Source organism: Diceros bicornis, chromosome 14, assembly GCF_020826845.1.
Source record: "Diceros bicornis minor isolate mBicDic1 chromosome 14, mDicBic1.mat.cur, whole genome shotgun sequence".
In the NCBI taxonomy this organism is placed as follows: domain Eukaryota; kingdom Metazoa; phylum Chordata; class Mammalia; order Perissodactyla; family Rhinocerotidae; genus Diceros; species Diceros bicornis.
In genome coordinates this window covers 47,374,305-47,390,756 of record NC_080753.1, presented here as the reverse complement: position 1 = coordinate 47,390,756, position 16,452 = coordinate 47,374,305, and positions in this window count along the sequence as shown.

The following is a 16,452-nucleotide window of genomic DNA, read 5'->3' as shown; positions in this document are numbered from 1 at the left end:
CATTCATAGCACCTAGCATGGTATCTGACACAAAGCATACACTTGATAAATGTCTATTAAGTAAATGAATGAATGAATGAGTTTGTAAAGGAAAGAACATGTCGTTACTCAAAATGGCAAATTTGTGTATTGTATAATCAGGTTAAAATATTGGCACAAATATTGCCAATTGATTTACTCCACATTCCTTCTAACTTTATATTCGTTCCATATTATAGAGGCTTAAAAACTAAAAACTACATTTCCCAGATTCCCATGCAATTAGGTTAAGTCATGGAAGGGTAGCCCTGACAAACTCACCTTGCCAAACTTGAAAAGAAGAATGAAGCCACATAAGGAGGAAGCCAGGCATAGGGAAAAGTGTTTATCTAGAAAGTACAGCGGTGGGGACATTTGGTTATTCTGAGACCAGCAGTGTCCTGATCAGTGCAGAGGCAGTGTGGTTCTGGGGCCTGGAAACAGCAGCAAACTGAGCAGGCCAGTCTTTGGGTGTGATTCTGCAAGTTGTTCCTAAAGAACAGCCTTGTTGAGGGTCTAGCCCTGTGGCTGAGTGGTTAAAAGTTCCTCACACTCTGCTTCAGCGGCCCGGGTTTGTGGGTTCAGATCCTGGGTGCAGACCTACTCCACTCACCAGCCATGCTGTAGTGGTGTCCCACATACAAAAAAATAGAGGAGGATTGGCACAGATGTTAGCTCAGGGCTAATCTTCCTCAGCGAAAAAAAAGAATAGCCTTGTTGAATCTGCTCTTTGAATCCTCCCAACAATTTCTCCATCAATTTACAGGATGAATTCTGTTATCTTCATTTACTCACCTTGACTGATACAATAATTGGTCAGAAACTGCTAATTACCTACCCAATATCCATTCTCTTCTTCACTAACTTCTATATTTGGGAGGTGTAAATATATTTAATTCATACTTTGAAAACATATACTCTATTTCCATTATTCATTGCAGAATGAATGGCCAAGGAAAAGAAATGGAAGACTTTGGATAGGGCTTCTGGGAAAGCTCTTTAAAGGGGTCTACTCAGTGGGCAGGCACTCACTCGTCCTCCTCTTCCAAATTGGATGTGATATTTTTAGCATTGGCAGCCTCTTGTGAAGAAGGAAGCCACATGCTAAGGATGTCAGAGAAGAAAGTCAGGAGACTGGATATTGATGCCCCGTGGCACCATCTCACCAGTACCTTGACTACCTGCCTCCAGCTTTCTTGTCATGTGAGAGAAAAAATTATGTAGCTTAAGCTCCTATCATTTGGTGGTCTCCTAAGAGTTTAAAGCAGTTCCTTACTAGTATAAATACAATGTAATGAAAAATCCAGCTGGATTAAACTTTTTGAGTGTTTTTTAGCTCTAGGGAAAGGGGTACTAGAAAGTCAACACAGCCTTTTCACCTGCCCAGTCTAATCTCCTTTGAGCCATCAAAACTGTCTCCCTCTACCTTCAGAGCCATTTTAAGGTCTCTGGTTGCTTATCTGGGTAGTCAGACTAAGATGGTGAGGGATGGCCCTATTATCTAGCAGGGGGATTGTAATCAGCCCATCCATGTTTTCACAATTCCAGACAGAGCCCTAAGGAGAGACTGAGGAAGGGAAGGAGGTCAGGGCCCTGGATTCATTTGTTTATACAGTGCTTTCTAAATATTCAGTGTGTGTCTACTATATGCCAGACACTGTCTAGGCACTGAGGCCCAGCAATGAATGAAAGATCAGGTCTCTGCCCTCATGGGGCATGCACTCTAGCGGGGCCTCTGCGAGGAGGCTGAGCTGTGTTACAGCATCAGCTAAGTGGAGGTGACTATGCAGGTGAAAATGGAGAAGAAATATGCCACCTGACCTCAGCCAGTGAAGGCTCTGCAGCTGGAATAGAGCCCCTCACCCTTTTAGGGAGGGTTTCTTTCAGGCCAGCTGTCACTCTATAACCTGCCCACCCCACTATGATCCCAGCTGGACGCCTGGCTCATCAGTTTCCCTGTAACTTCGTAAGTTATGGATAGCAACTCTAGACCTCATACTCCAGGAATGGAAGAGAGCAAGCTGGGGTCCACTGAGCTGGGAGAAGGGGAAGTAAACATCTGATTAAATATTTATAGAATCTCGGTTTTTAGAGACAAAAGTCAAATAGAATATACACACTGATTATAACCATTCATTTTATAATGAACATAGAATGTCACCAGCAATGTACAAGGCACTTGATCTTATTCACTCTTCATAGAAACCCTGGGAGTGAGATACTCTTATCTTAATTTTACAAATGAGATCAATGTTCAGAGAAGCTAATTATCTTGATTGGGTGCAGTAAGAAATCCAAATAGATCCATCTGACTCTAAGGTCACGTTCTTTTCACTTCACTAGTCTGCCTCCTCCATGCCAGCCTGCAGCTAAAGACATTAATTATGTCCTAGAAAATACTGCCAGTCTTTATCAAGCAAACCTTGCAAATTCAAAACATAGCCACAGCAGTCATCCCTCAAGAACCATTGCTGAAGGCTGAAGTAGGCTCGTCAGCTTGGAGGAGAGAACAGGAGCCATATGATTCTGGGAATTCACTGTTTTTCAGTAGCATCCTTCTCAAGAGTACATCCAGCCATAAGAAATATTTGACAGTGCAATAAGTTGCTTTTTTTTTAAATTATTTACATGACCTATTCTTGCTGTGAAGGGGGTTTAATGCCAATTACTGCTTATCTAAAGAGACAAAAATATTTTCTCTTGCCATTTTCACCTGCTCAGCCTTTGATTAAGACTGTAGGGTCTTCACAATATCCACCAGTTAATGGAAATGCAGTCTAGGGGAAATTGGAGAAGAAAAGGAGTTGCCAGAAATTTTTTCCAGACCACTGGATCCTCCTAGAACTAATTAACCTGAGGCATGAGGAAGAGAGATTTTATGTCTTATGGTCAGTAGGAGTTTTAAGCTAGTCACCAACTGTTACCCTCTCCAGGCTGAGGAGACTTACTCCTCCAGACAGAATCAGTCGCTCTCTCTGCTCTAACCCCTCACACTCGGAACATATCTCTAAATTGCACTTACACACGTCTGTCGCCTCAGTTTCAGGAATGATGTCTTTTCATTTATGTCTCAATATCAAAACTCAGCATCGGTAGCAAGGGGCATAAAATTAACTCAAACTGGCTTAAGCTAAGGTGGGGCATGGGGGTAAAAAAAAGGGGGAGGTGGGTGGGAGGAATCTTTGGGCTCATAATATTGAAAAGTTCAGGGCTAGTTCCAGACTAATTTAGCCCGGATCTAGAGGCTCTAATAACATCTTCAGCATTTTATTTTTCTCCATCTTAGCTCTGCCTCTCATAGTGTGGACTGGATGCTATATGGTGACTCCTGACAATTCCAGGATCACCTCAATCTCACTCTTAGTAATGCCAGGAGAAAGATAACTTCCCGGTGCTTCCCTCTTCAGTCCTGGGTTCATTCTGATTGGAGGAAACTGAATCAGCCACCCCTGAACCAATCACTGGCTAGGAGGATTCAGTGCGGTGATTGGGCAGCCCTGAGGCACATGCTCCATCCCTGGAGTTGGGGGTGGAGACTTTCTAAACCACATGCACTGAACGAGGATGGGTGGGAGTGGTTCCCTAAAAAAAAATTCATAGTTATTACTAGAAGAAAAGGTGGAATGGATAGTACACATGTTTCTGCAGTATCCCCACTGCCTAACACAGTGCTTGTCACATAGTAGGAGCTCAGAAGTCTTTATTCAATTTATTGTTGAAGAAGGACCTGGTGCAGACCTAAGCTTGGAGTATTGCCCCACCTCAGGCACCATGTAGTATTGGTAAATGAGGCACACCTTGGCTTTCTTTTCCCTCCACTTGTGTCGTCTGAGCTCTGACTCTAGCGTGGTAAGCTGCACTTGATCCTGGATAGTTTCCTCTGTTTCACAGCATGCCTTCTATTTTCCAATCATGACCAGTCTACCCTCTTTCCACTGAGGTAGAGCTCTTTAGAAGGCATGGCCCAGGTTTCCTCCCTCCCTGGTCTACAGAACTCAACTGGACCTAAGCTGTCCTGGATGCCACACTAATTGGGCTGAGAGAATCCGTACCCCAGGATGAAGGACAGGAAGTAAAGGAATGCCAGAACTGAAGTTCTATTCTCTCGACCCACCATTCCATCCTCTTTCCAAGCAATTTGTGGCCTCCTTTCCACAGTGTATCGGGATGATATCCTGAAAGTAAGTCCAGTGGCCTTTCAAGATGGCGGCAGTTAGCATCTAAACAGTTACAGCTGGATTGGTAAAGTTCCATCTTGGAGTATTTTACTAATTGGCCAGGAAATATTATGCCCTTAAAATAATAAGTCAATAGCTAACCACTGTATAGCATCTGTGAGAAGACACATTCATTTCCAAGCTGCTGTGATTTCTACGACTCCCAAAAGAACTTGGAGTTGACTGAATCTTCTTATATTATAAAACTCCTATGCTACGTTAGCATAACAGGATGCTAGCAATCCTCTTTGTTTTTCTACAATAATTAATTATTATTTCCTATCTTTCTTCCTAATCGATGTGCTCATTAAACAAATTTACGTTGCATGTGACAATGATTAAACTACAGTATATGATAAAAATTGTCCTCCACAAGATAAAATATCTGTTTTCCTATTGTCACCACCCACATTCTCTTAAATAAATCTGAAATTTAAGACCCTAAATGTATATATGTATTCCAGTTCAGGCATCATATATGAACCTTGGAGTAACTAATAAAATTTTGATTTCTTATGTATTCCAAATAAGAACTTGAAAAAGAGAATGGGGAGTAATTATTCAAAAGAGGGAACTTTGATGAGTGCCTGAGGATTTGTCTTAGAATATTACTTTAGTACACTTTAGTCAGAGGAAACTGAAAGTGAAATATAGCATAGCATGTAATAAGAGATGTCTTCCATATCTGTGTGGTGCATTTCTTTATAGCATTTTGCAATCTTTATCTTGGTGATCTTTGTAAGCACAAGGGGAGTTGAGTAGGCAGTCAGTGATTCCGTTTTACAGATAAAGAAATTGAGGCACAGAATAATTGAGTTTCTCAAAGTCACATACATCCGAGATAACGCTGGGAATCAAATCCACTCTCTTAATTATCAGTGGGTCCAGAACTTCACCTACTCATATTTTTAGAAGCTAAGACCTACCCAGCTTGCTTATTAACCTTGATTCTACACACTATTGTTCTTTCTGTGTCCCTTGAAATCCTATTTTCTTCCCAGATGTCAATTCTCTTCCTGACACCAGATTTTTTTTTTCTAATCCTTAGTTGTCTCTCAGTAAAAATTGATTTCCTGTTTGTGTTCCTAAAGCTCATGAGTGCATTTATTTTACCAGTTAAAAGACATGAGCCAAAATCCTCATGACATACATTGAAATGCCGTTAAGTTGTTAAGTGGAGCACAAAATGTTGCAAAATCCAAATATAAAGGTTTATGGGGGGCCAGTGGTACAGGTTTTATGCTATTCAGCACTGATTTCCAGGAGGCATGGGTCTGCCTTTCCCTTACATAAGTCTAAATTTGACAAATCTATCTTTTTTTCAGCCGAGGTTAAATAACTATTAATTTCCCAGGAGCATAACTTCCCTTAGGGGTATTAGTGAAATATCTTTGCAATGCCTTGTCATGGTTAGGTGATAGAAAAGTTGAATCTTTTGTTTTTAAATATGCTTTTGACAGGGAGTAAGTAAAATGCTCAGAATGCTTCCTATGGCTGCACCAAATGCCAAACTCATTCTTGATCATATCATTTGTTCTTAAACGTATGTCAGCTTCCAAGGGGGGAAGCATCATTTAGCGTTAATCACCTCTAGGATGCAGGGTCTTCTAGGTGCTGTCTCCCCAATCGAAAATGTGTTGTTGAAAATTAAGGTCAGAGAATAAAGAATCAATATTTGATTAGGCCTTTGATAGGAGGGTAGAGCATGTTGATTAACAGCGTAAGCTTCAGACAGATTCAGAGCTTAGCTCTGCTGCCTTGGGAAAGTCAGTTGACTTCCTGTGACTGTCTCCTCGCCTATAAGACGGTGCTAATGGGACCCACTGCCTAGCATCCAGGTGAAGCTGAAATGAGATGATGTATGCAAAGTGCTTATTATACTCAATGATTATAGCAACTATTTGAGGGTATGTTTAAAAATAATAAGGCTATTAATTGTCCTTGTGTGTTTGACAATATTCAAGGTGACTTGTCACTGATGATTGATGATAACTTGAACTCTGCATCCTGTTGTGTTCACTTTACATATATTGGTATATATCAGGCACAAGGTAGCAAGTCACCAGGTATCCATTTATAATTTGAATGAGTACAGAGAGTCTGGTTCTCCTATCTGCGTGTGGTAGAGCTTTATGCTTCTAGAAGAAATGAGATAATTGATTTCCTATCTTTACAAAGAAGAGGGAGACAGAGTCCCTTCCACGTCCCCCAGGGTCACAGAAAGGCAGTGGTGTATCCTTGAAGATTAAAGAACTGCGCTGCTTACCTTTTTTTTTTTTTTTTGTGAGGAAGATCAGCCCTGAAATAACATCGGATGCCAATCCTCCTCCTTTTGCTGAGGAAGACTGGTGCTGGGCTAACAACTGTGCCCATCTTCCTCTACTTATATGGGACGCTGCCACAGGATGGCTTGACAAGGGGTGCATCCGTGCGCGCCCGGGATCCAAACCTGCGAACCCTGGGCCACTGCAGCAGAGTGTGCGCACTTAACCGCTGTGCCACCAGGCTGGCCCCCTGGTTACTTTTTTTAAATAGAAAAATCTTTGTGGATGTGATGGAATTAAACAACTGTTTTTGCAAATGATCTGTTTGAAGCTCCAGACTTAAGGCAAAAAAAAAAAAAATCTCTCACTAAAAACTGAACTAGAACTGGAGCTTATTATGTGTCCTTTGACACTGCTGTGGCCATATGGCAGCTGAGCCACAAGGGCTTGGATGTAACCCAAACTCAGTTTGTCTTCCATCTCCTTTTCTGTCTGGTGTATTCTACAAATGTGCAGGAAAACCCTGTGGCCCATCTGTACGTCTTTACAACCCACAAGGCAGCTGGAATTACCAGCAGCTCCGCTAGCAGGGCTTTATTTGTGAGCCTCCAAGTCTTTCCTTCAGGCCCACTCTGCTACAGGTGTGTGGAGCCCTGCGGATTCCCTGCTGATCAGATCCTGGGTCCTCACAGCGTGGATGGAGCTCATTAGCACTTCCATTTTCTGTGTGAATGGGGCCAAGGCCATGGCATGCTCTTGGTGGGAGTCAGCTACAGTCAGGCTAATAACCACATATAAGCCACTGGCCCCCACCAGCTGGCCTGCCTGTGGACAAGCAGCACCATCACTCCTCCATCACATGGCCATCACCATCACTAGGAACAAGTCAACAGGATTCCTTCATGTTGGGAGAAGTGGGGAGTCCTCCTAGAGGAAGACTCTCATACTATCATTATTGAGAACAGCAACCCTAAGTGTGTAGGAATAAGGTAGGAAGAGTGAGGATGTGGAATGATTCAGGAAGCAGGACTCAGAGAAATAAGCATGAGGTAATGTTGGTTAGCTATTAGTGTTGTACTTTTTTTAAACCACAAAATGTACTTGTGTGTACATGAGGGCCAAAAAGGTCAACTAGTATCTATTAAGCAACAACTTTGATCACAATATCGAGTTGGATGTAGTTGAAAGTACATTAGGAGTATCTAAATTCTGCCCATCTTTTAAGGCCTAACTTAAGTACTATGGCTTCCAAAAGCCTATCAAAACAAGAAGAATCTCTCCCTCCTCTGACCTTCCATGCTATTTATTGTCTACCAAAAGTTTTCATACCTTTTAAAGCCATAAAACTCTTTATTGAAGACAAAAATTCTGCCAAAGACAATATGAAAACCAGATATAAGCAGAAGGGCTCTGCTGGAAATGGGATGTGGTAGCCTGGGCATCTCTCCATTGATAGCCTGAGGAACCCTGGGGTACCGTAGAACACTGTTTGAAAAATGCTTGCCTGTATCATTGCTTGGCAGTTAATTGACCTACATTGTCTTATGTTTTTCCCTGATTCTTGTAGATTTGCTAACTAAATTACAAATTTCTAAAGGGCAAAGATTCGAATGAAAGAACAGAAAGCAAGGGCTGGGAGTCAGGAGACGGAGGTTCTGGGTCTGGTGCTGCCACTAGCCAGACCTTGTATACGAGCCCACTCAGTGTGCTGGGCCCGCGAAGGCCAAACCAGACAGTATAAGAAATGTGACCATACTTCCCAGTTTCCCATGATGGTCCTGCTTTATTCATGCTGTAGACCAATTAACTTAGTTATTTTAGGACCCCTTTCACTCTCAAAAGTCTCCCAATTTGGATGATCAATCACATGACCTCCCTATATATAAGGCCACTTTTTGATTCATGATGCTATGCTTATCCTTCACTCTACCCACTCACCCCCACCCTAGGATCCAGCACAGGGCCAAGGACGGAATAAGGGCTCAATATATATCAAACTAATTCAGGATGAGACATAGTTATTAACCTAAAGGAGCTCAAAACCTAACTGAAGAGATGACTGACACATAGGAAGCCTCTAAAATCGGTACAAGCCATAGCAGTTAAGTGCACGCGCTCCACTACTGGCAGCCCGGGTTCGGATCCCGGGCGTGCACTGACGCACTGCTTCTCCGGCCATGCTGAGGCCGCATCCCACATACAGCAACTAGAAGGATGTGCAACTATGACATACAACTATCTACTGGGGCTTTGGGGAAAAAAAGGAGGAGGATTGGCAATAGATGTTAGCTCAGGGCCGGTCTTCCTCAGCAAAAAAGAGGAGGATTAGCACGGATATTAGCTCAGGGCTGATCTTCCTCACACACACAAAAAAAATTTTAAATCAATACAAGCCAGGGTGTGGTGAAGAGGGGTGAATTGTGAAACAAACGAGAAGGACCACAGGCAGATCCCATGTTCTCTGTACAGAAGGCAGTCATTCCCATCATAGCACATTAGATTTTAAACATCAGAGCCAGAGAGAGAGGCCTGATGAGGAATGGCCAGAACCAGACACCAGGCAGATCACCGCGTGGAATATGTGATTGGGGTGACAGGGGTTACAAGGTGGTGAGTCAGGGAGGCAGATCATGGGCCTAGTTAGATGTCTGGCTGGCTGGCAGTGCTCCATAGAACAAGGCATTCGGCAGCAATCCAGGCAGGCAGTTGGTGTCAGGGAAGTCCATATGTGGATGGACCAACAGCAGTGGGGGCAGCATGGTAGGGGAAAGCCAGGCATTGGGTCCTGGCAACCCCATGCAGCCTCCAGCCCTGGAGAAAGGGAGTCCTGGGGTACGAACAGGGCACGGCGGTTTAGGCAGGGACTTTCCAAACATCAGGGGAAAGTAGATGCTATAATTTGGGCTGGCTTGGCTACGGGTATGCTGGGATCTCAATGGTGGGGGGGGGGTGGCACTCAAAGAGTGAGCTGAAAATTGGCAGTGACCAAGCAAGAGGCATTAATTTGGTCTTGGGCATGGCCCCAAGGAGAGGAGCCAGCTGTCCAAACCACAGACTAGGGTCTGACATGGGTTGGTGCCAGTGTTTAAATCTGCTAGCAGGAGCCCAATCCCTGCCTCTCCTGTTAGGCAGAAGCCAAGCAAAACCATTGCAGCAAATCCCACAAGTTGTGGTAGGTCACTGGGAATGGCACGTCTTCCCCAGGGTGACGGTTACAGTGGATGAGGCTGAAGGTAGAGAATGGAAATCATGTCAAATCCTAGACAGCAAATCCAAAACTGGATCATAAAACAAGAGTTCAACTGGGAATAGTTTTTGAGTTAAAGATCCCAATGGGAGATCATAAAACTAATTAAGATGGGGTGAAGAGTGGAGGGTCAGAGCACGCAGGACATCTCCTGGAGCAATTTCAAGACAGAGTGCAAGCCCCCAGAGGGCCTTAGATACAGCAGTACCAACAAGGGCTGACATAGCTGTGCTTCAGCCATTGAAAGAGGAGCTGATGGTCCTTGGCAACAACCATCTCCAGGTAGAGATCATGCGTGTAGTCAAGCAGGAGGGGGGTTCATGGTTCTAGGAGGGTTTGGCCAACTGAACACAAGACTCCATGTAGCAGCTGGAAGGAACGAGTGCAGCCCCCGGGGAGAAGAGGTAGGCAAGGTCTGAGGCAGAATGTGAGGGCCTCAGCAAAGTAGAATTGGGGCCAGAGTGGAGCTTTAGTCCAGGAGTAAAAGTCAGGATCCAGGACAGAAGCACAGTCACATAGACAAGGCATACACATGTGAGGTAAAATGGGAGGCTGGAGTGTGTTGGACCCACCCAAGGCCTACCAGATATTGGCCAGGGGCAGCAAGGCAGTGGGGTGGTGGAATTTGGTCTATGCTCTGGACTCAGACTAATTGGGGCTTTAATCTTGATCCTACCATTTGCTGGCTGTAAGACTGTCAGCTAGTTAATTAACATCTCTGAGTTGCGGTTGCCTCATCGGTAAGATGGAGATGACAATATGTACTTGGCATGGTTGTTGTAAAGATTAAGTGATGTAGTGTGTATAAAGCACCAAGCTGGTGTCTAGCACTATTATAGATGCCCCATAAACAGAACCATTACTATCATTAAGAATAAATCCAGGGCCAGCCCCGTGGGGTAGCGGTTAAGTGCGCACACCCTGCTGCTGGCAGCCTGGGTTCGGATCCCTGGCGCACACCGATGCACCGTTTGTCAGGCCATGCTGTGGTGGCGTCCCATATAAAGCGGAAGAAGATGGGCACAGATGTTAGCTCAGGGCCGGTCTTCCTCAGCAAAAAGAGGAGGATTGGCATGAATGTTAGCTCAGGGCTGATCTTCCTCACAAAATAAAAAAAAAGAATAAATCCAAACCACACCTATAGGGAGGGAGGCAGATGGAGCTTTTAATATACTGCCAGGCTGATCTGGATCACCAAAAGAAGTGGATAATGCCCAGCCTGGAGGTTAAAGCTGGCTAGTGCTGAGATAGGCAGGGACTAGGAGTGGGCTTGGTCCTATGGAAAAAGCAAGGCTAGGTTTGCAAAAATAGTTCAGGTTCAAAGAAGGACCAGCTGTGAGGTGCTGACTTACTGACCTCCATTTCTAGCTCAAGGAGCACTGAGCCTACAGGCAGGATCCAAACAACTCTTGCAGAAAGGGGAAAGAGATTAGGCAACCAAACAGCTCATTAGACTGAGAGCCTGTGGACCCTGTCATCCAAAAAATATCCCCCACTCCTTAATTCAGAACCAATGGTACCTAAAATTCCACCATTATATGTTCATTTCTTTGAATTAAATATTTTTCTCCCCAGGCATAATTGTTCAAAATGTAAGCGTTGCAGGATGCAGAACCACTTGTTGTTCATGTATCCAGACTTCAATCTCCTGGGATGCCTGCAACTCCCCCAGAGGATTCTTGTGGGCATTGACCTTCCCCAGACACAGGACAGCCAGCACAAGAGGAGGAGAGGAAGCATCTTTAGGACTACGAAGCCTTGGGAAGAAATGGGAAAAAGGTGAAAGTTCATACAGTGTTTCTTCTTCCTGCTGACATCCAGGATTCATGGGGTCTAGGTAATACATGCAGTTCTCTTTGTGGAACAGAGGATCCTAAGCAGCATGAGGGCTGCAGGCATCTGATCATGCGGAAGATGGTCTAGAAAGGTAGGAGAGGGATGTTGTCTGCACAGTATCCTTTCTCTGGGGCCTGACCCCTGATGGGACCTGCTTCCTTTGGTCTCCAGACTTTCCCTGAAGAAGCTAATACCATAACCCTTGGACGTAAAGCTGGCTGAGGCAACTTTGAATTCAGGCACCAATGCTACATTGGAAATATATGTGTGTGATTGACATGCAAAGTAAGTTTTTGACATGTGCTGTGCAATATACAGTAGCCCTAGCCATGTGTGACTTTCAAGCCCTTGAAATGTAGCAGGTTTGAACTGAGATGTGCTGTAAGTAGAAAATACACACTGGATTTCAAAGACTCATTACAAAAAGAAAAAAGAATGTAAAATGTCTCTTTAATATTTTCATACATTGATTACACATTGAAATATTAATACTTAGGATAGGTTGGGTTAAATAAAATATAGTATTAAAATTAATTCCCCTTTTTTTCCTTTTTTAATGTAACTATTAAAAATTTTTTAATTCCATATGTGGCTCACATTATATTCCTATTGGACAGTACTGTTTTAGACAAATTGATGAGTTAGTTTTGTCCAAGGAGGCCAACCTCCTGAAGGTCCAGCCACCCCTTCTCTGATTTGTCAGTCGGGTGGATACCCGACCTCTGGCCAGTCACAGAGGGGTCAGCTCCTCTGGTGAGAGGGAGGGTGGTGGCTCCACGCAAAGATCATTGAACATTCCCTTTATTTCTTCTGTTAGGATCTGTTTGGGGAAGTGCTATCTCTCTTCTTATCAGGCACAGAGGACACTTAGGCAGTTGAGAATCTCTCCTGGTCCTTCTCCACCATCACCACCTTATAGTTCCTGCCTGTGTATTGAGAAACAGAAACTCTTGACACCCTATTTTTTCACCAGCTGATACTTTGGAGGGATCGGGTCTCCATCAAGGCATCTTGTGCTTTTCTATCTTGGTGAGCTCAAGGCTCTGTGTAAACACCCTTTCATCTAGATCAGAAAACCTGCTCTAGCTCTGTCCCTAAAACTAGAAAATTGGTCCTTTATTAGATTAATAAGGATACAAACTTCATCTCATTTCTTTATTCATTCAACAAGTATTTGTATAGCCTCTTCCTTCTTGAAAAACTTGCTTCGTGTGGCCCCTGGCCATCCCTTTATCTTAGTTCTTCTTATTTCACTGTCTACTCCTCCATCTCCTTAACTAGTTCCTAATTGCCTCAATCTTTAAATATTGGAGTTCTCTCAGTCTTCAGACCTCATCTTTTTTATCGTCACAAACTCCCTGAGTTATTGCTCTAGTCCAATGGCTGTAAATAAGATCTGTGCACTGACAACACCTCATCTTCCCCATGACCAAATGCCTGGTCCCAACCTCTCTCTTGGACCCCAGACTCATATATCCAGCTGCCTCTTCAACATTTCCACTTGAAGATCTAGTAGGTATCTCAAATGTCATATATCCGTAGCTAAATTCTGGTTTCTCCTCCAAAATCTGCTCCGACTTGGTATATTGAGAATCCATTCTTCCAGTTGTTTAGGTAAAAAAAATCTTGGAATCATCCTTGACTCCTCTTTCTCTTACATCCTACTGCTAATCTGTCAGAAAATCCTACCAGCTCTACTTCAGAATACATCCACATTCTGACCATTCTCTCCATCTCAATCTCTACTCCTTTGGGTCAAACCAACATCATCCTGTATGGAGGATTATTGCAATAGTTTCCTGATTGGTCTCCCTGCTATTGTCCTTGCCTTCCTATATAGTTTATTCTTAAGTCAAAAGCCAGGGAAAACCTTGAAAAATGTAAGTTGTAGCATATTATTCCCCTGCTCAGAACCCTCCAACAACTCCCATCTCTCTCTAAATGAAATCCACAGTAGTACTTCCTGCATCTACCAGGCCTACCATACCCTCCCTTGCTATCTCCAATCCAGCCACCCTGGCCTCCTTGCTTTCCTCTGGCATACCAGCCAAGCTGCTCCCACTTCAGAGGCTGTTTTCTCTACCTAGAAAACTCTTCTCTGGGATATCTCTATGGCTTGCTTCCTTACTTCCTTCAGGTCTCTGCTCAGATGTCATCTTCTCCCGGAGGACTTCCCTAACCACCTCTCAAAAAGTAGCATGCTGCAGGGGCCGACCAGGTGGTATAGTGGTTAAGTGCGTGCACTCTGCTTCAGAGGCCTGTGGCCCGGGGTTCGCAGGTTTGGATCCCGGGCGCACACCAACGCACCGCTTGTCAAGCCATGCTGTGGCGGCGTCCCATATAAAGTAGAGGAAGACGGGCCCAGATGTTAGCCCAGGGCCAGTCTTCCTCAGCAAAAAGAGGAGGACTGGCATCGGATGTTAGCTCAGGGCTAATCTTCCTCACACACACACAAAAAAAGTAGCACACTGCACTGTCCCTTTCTATCCCCTTATCCTGCTTGACTTTTCTGCCTGGTGCTCATCTCCACCTGATATGTTGTATATTCACTTGCAAGTTTATTGCCTGCCTTCCGTTAGAATGTGAGTTCTCTGACAATAGAGATTTCATCTTTTTGTTCATTGCTGTCTCCCAGCATCTGGTACAGCAGCCGGCGCATTATAAGTGCTCAATAAATATTTGTTGAATACATGAAGGCAAAGAAATAGTTTTCCTTAAGGAAGATTATAATTGTAAGAGGCAGACGATAAACGAGTGAAAGAATAAACCCATATCATTACAACTGTGATGAGTGCTATGAGGGGGCTAACAGGTGCAGCGATGGAGAACCCACTTTAAATCGGGTGGTCAAAAGGGATCTTCTGAAAGAAATGACATTAAGTTTGAATTAGAAGGATGAGTTAGGGCCAGCCCTGCAAACGGGGGGGAGAAGACCATTCTGGGAGGAAAAAATAACGCTTCAAAGATCTTGAAGCAGGAATGAGTTTGACAACTTCAAAGAATTGAGAGGGGCCAGGAGTAATAAGAAAAATGACAAGAGATGATGTTGAAGAGGTATCCAGTGGCCAAATCATAAAGGACTTGGCGGGCCATGGTAGAGTTTAGATTTTATTCACAGTTCTGTCTAAGGCTAGATATGTTAGTAGCAAGTTTAGCGGAATATCTGAGATGGTGTCCAGAGATGGAATTTGGATTTCTGGACCATTAACTTAAGCTTCTGCATAACGCTTCTTGGGTAGGAATAGAGTGGCCTTCACAATGAGAGCGCAGACTGATCCTCTTCTATAACAGGGCTTCCAAGATGCCATTTCCTGTGCAGGAAGCAACAGCATTCTCCCTCTATCAGAAGCAGTCCCCCACTGCTCCGGCTCTTCTGTTATTTGGTCCTCTTTAATTATGTAGCCAGTCTGATCTCCCACTACAACAAAATATCACATATGACATTTCCAGTCCAGGTGGCCTTCTCTGCATCCTCACAGCTTCCCCTGGGCCTTTGCTCATGCTTTTTCCTTGGAAATAAATACCCTGTGTCTCATCCATATCTCCAAAACCCAGCTCTAGTTATAAGATAACCATGAAATCAGATTTATAGGCCTGAATCATGATTTCAAATTTACTTTGTTTATTACGACAATAGGCTGAATAATGGTCCTCCCAAAAGATATCCACACCCTAATCTCCAGAACCTGTGGATGTTACTTTATGTGGCAAAAAAGGACTTTGCAGGTGTAACTAAAGTAAGGATCGTGACATGGAGAGATTATCCTGGAATATCTGGGTGGACCCTAAATACAATCACATATATCATTATAAGAGAGAAGCAGAGGGTGAAAACACAGACGGAAAAGGGGAAGGCAATGTGACCATGGAGGCAGAGATTGGAGTGATGCAGCTACAAGCCAAGGAACACTAGCAGCCTCCAGAAGCTGGAAGAGGTGATAAACGATTCTCCCCTAGAGCCTCTGGAGAGAGTGTAGCTCTGTTGATACCTTGATTTTGGCCCAGTCATACTGATTTCGGATTTCTGGGTATCCAGAACTGTGAGAGAACAAATTTCTGTTGCTTTAAGCCCCCAAGTTTGTGGTAATTTGTTACAACAGCCACAGGAAACTAACCTTGCGCTTCACCTTGGCATCTGGTCCCTTCAGGTCATCCTTGCTTCCCTGTTGGCTTTCCTGGTGAATTGCTAGGGATTTCCTGTTCTCTTACACTTCCTGATGTTATACCTGCTTGTATTTATTGCACACTAGTTTCACAGGTTTATGTAACTATTTTCTTCCTCCTCTTGTCTTCGTCTTAGAGCCACATGATCAAGCCAGCCAGACTCCAGGAGAATATCTTCTCTGTAGCAGCACCCAGGATAGATGGTGGTCAGCAGGCCAGGGCTAGTTAGGAGGCTAGTTCAGTAATCCATAAGTGAGGTAATGGGGTGTGGACTAGAAGGTGGTTTGAGCTGGTTCGGTTATTTTGTTTTCATAACTTTGACCATACTAGGTGCCTGGAATTGTGATGACTACAGGCAGAAAACAAAGGCTTAGGGCATTATTGTACCCAGAGATTTACGGACCTGAAATGCAAGGGAAGATCTGTCAACACTTAATGGTCGAATGGCTCTAGGGGATGAAGAAAATAGAAATACCAGGTTTTAAACTTGAATCTGTGGGAAAATAAATAGTTGTAGTATTTACAGAAATGGAAACATTAGGAAATGATGAGAGTTTTGGAGAGAAAATTATGAATTTTTTATTTGAAATGTTGAGTCTTAGTTAAGTGGAAATGACCACGTGAAACGTCGTCTCCTATGGGAAGTCCCCTCCCCATCTCTGGTGCTTCCAGTATCCTCTGGTTATGCCTTTATCATAGCCTTGAT